The sequence below is a fragment of the Ammospiza nelsoni genome, chromosome 22 (genome assembly GCF_027579445.1).
Source record: "Ammospiza nelsoni isolate bAmmNel1 chromosome 22, bAmmNel1.pri, whole genome shotgun sequence".
NCBI lineage: Eukaryota > Metazoa > Chordata > Aves > Passeriformes > Passerellidae > Ammospiza > Ammospiza nelsoni.
The window spans coordinates 8,087,459-8,090,567 of NC_080654.1; positions in this window are offsets into that span (position 1 = coordinate 8,087,459).

The following is a 3,109-nucleotide window of genomic DNA, read 5'->3' on the forward strand; positions in this document are numbered from 1 at the left end:
TAAATCCATAAAGTACCTTAAAAACCTTGATCATCTAAAGGCATTAATAAGCCCCACTGAGTGTCAGTACAAAGCTCTCCAAGGGCTCATTAAAGCAGATAATTGGGGCCATGATTGCACAAACCTCTCACAGAGTATGTATAAAAAGGGAAACACCAAGTACCTTAAAATAACTGAAGTACCTTGAAGTAGCAATGAGCCCCACTGAGTGTTGTTACTGACAAAGCCTCTCCAGGGACTGATTACAGCAGATAATTGGAGGCCATGATTGCACAAATCTCTCAGAGACTCCAAGGCAAAAGCCAAACCCGAAGTCGTTTGAAAATCCTGCAGTCCCTGGGAGCATTCAGGAGCCCCCAGGGCCATTCCTGAGCAAGGCTCCCCAGGGACTCCTTCCAGCAGATCCTTGAGGGCTCTGGGATGTGGGCTAGGGGGGGGATGCTGTGGGCAGGACAATGGGCTGACAGTGCCCAGCCTGGCTGGGGCTGTGCCAGGAGGCCCCAGGGCCTCAGGACAAGGTGTCTCCTCCCAGCCCTTGGTGGCACAGACCCTGCTGCTGTGCCCCAGGGCACCAAGACTTGGCTTCTCTTTGTCCCCACCTGTCATCACTGCCTGCAGTTCTCTGCTCTGCCTGGGGCCTAGGGACACTTTCTCAGTGGTGTCCCTCAGTGGGACCCATTAAAAATCCAAGAAACTTTGGAGTTGGATTCTGCCTTGAAGTTCTGGAGAGGTTTCTTCAGCTCCCTCTCAGGGACTGATGTTCAGGACCTGAGCACAAAGCCCCAGAGGCTCATTAAATTCCTTGTGCTGTGTCTGTGCTGCAAAGCTGGGCTGGGGTCCTGGCCCAGAGGCAGCTCCTGGTAACCAAGAAGAGCTTCAAAAGCACATTGCTCTTGATGAGCAGCTTTTCTACCAGCCCAGCAGGGCTGGGGCACTGCCTGCAGCCACCCCGGGCACAGAACTGAGGCACAGAGAGCTTCAATCAGTCAGGACTGGGAAGGTGCTGAGAAGTGCCTGGGGCAGAATCACTGCCAGCCCTTGGCACAGGAACCTCTGGCTGCAGGACAATGCAGCTGCAGCTCTTGGAGCCATCTCTTAAAGCTGGAACATCCCAATGTCTACAGACCCTGTGAGTACATTCTCTGATTGTCTCTTCTTTAGAGCAGCCCGGGGTGCCCAGGGCTGTCCTGCAGAGCACGGTCCTGCAGCCCCGGGCGCTGTGCTGGGGCAGGGACTCTGCTGCTTGCCAGGGACAGCTCTCAGCCAGCCCTGGCAGCTGCTCCCAGCACTGGGGGACAAGATCTGGGTGGGAGGAGACAGCTGATAAGGCTTGGAAGTGTTCTCCTTGTGTGGTGAGGGTGCTGCATTGTTCAGGACTGCTCCCAGCATGGCATTTAACTGCAGAACATTTCCAAGTAGATTATACAAGGTGCTTAGAGAGGTAGGGGCTGCATAAAAGGGAAAATCCTACTTTTTAATCTACTGCTGTGTGTTGCCTGGATGGAAAATTGCATGCAGATTTTCGTCTCTCAGTTCAGGTCAAGAAAAATTAAAAAATTATCTCTCTGATCTGAACAAACAGGGCAGTGATAGAAATCAGCACAGGGCCCCTTAGAGGCAGCATCAGTGTCATTTTTCCAGCCTCCTCAGGGTTTCTCTGGTTTTTCCATCAGAGACTACAGAAGCAAAGCTGAAAGGTGTCTGCAGGGCAGAAATAAGCCCCTTGGGCTGGGCTGGGCTCTGGCAGCACTGGCAGGGCCCAGCCCTGGGCACAGGGAAGCAGCTGCTGGCAGGGACAGCTCCAGGCAGCAGAGCCCAGGGCAGGCAGTGGGGGGGAAGTGCCCCCAGGCTGTGCTGGAATATTTAAAGTCCTCTTCAAACCCAACTATTCCATGATTACTTTCTTACAGTTCTCCATGTGCAGCCCCAGCAAATGTCCAACAGCAGCTCCATCAGCCACTTCCTCCTGCTGGCATTGGCAGACATGCGGCAGCTGCAGCTCCTGCACTTCTGCCTCTTGCTGGGCATCTCCCTGGCTGCCCTCCTGGGCAACGGCCTCATCATCAGCGCCGTAGCCTGCAGCCACCACCTGCACACGCCCATGTTCTCCTTCCTGCTCAACCTGGCCCTCAGAGACCTGGGCTCCATCTGCACCACTGTCCCCAAGGCCATGCACAATTCCCTCTGGGACACCAGGGACATCTCCTACACTGGATGTGCTGCACAGTTATTTATTCTCATCTTCTTCCTTGCATCAGAGTTTTATCTGCTGACCATCATGTGCTACGACCGCTACGTGTCCATCTGCAAACCCCTGCACTACGGGACCCTCCTGGGCAGCAGAGCTTGTGCCCACATGGCAGCAGCTGCCTGGGCCAGTGCCTTTCTCAATGCTCTGCTGCACACAGCCAATACATTTTCTCTGCCCCTTTGCCATGGCAATGCCCTGGGCCAGTTCTTCTGTGAAATACCCCAGATCCTCAAGCTCTCCTGCTCAAATTCCAACCTCAGGGAATTTGGGCTTCTTGTAGTTACTGGTAGTTTAGGTTTTGGTTGTGTTCATTGTTTTCTCCTATGTGCAGATCATGAGGGCTGTGCTGAGGATCCCCTCTGAGCAGGGACGGCACAAAGCCTTTTCCACCTGCCTCCCTCACCTGGCTGTGCTCTCCCTCTTCATCAGCACTGCAGTATGTGCTTACCTGAAGCCCCCCTCCATGTCCTCCCCATCCCTGGATCTGGTCCTTTCAGTTCTGTACTCGGTGGTTCCTCCAGCCCTGAACCCCATCATCTACAGCCTGAGGAACCAGGAGCTGAAGGCTGCCGTGTCGACACTGATGACTGGATGCTTTCACAAACATTAAACTGCTGGCCAATTTGTGCAACTCACTTGTAATAAAAGCGATCTTTGATACTCCTTGTTGGATTCATTTTTACTGTTGTTTTATTTTTTTCATATTGTCCACAGAGAAATGTCACTTTTTGCGCCATTTCTCATTTTGTTTCTCTCCACCTTCCCTGTGGCCACAGACTGTGTCAATGAGGAGCTATTCCCTTGGTGGGTTTAAAGGAACTAAAAGTACTCCCAGCAGAGTTTTCTCCAAAAATACCC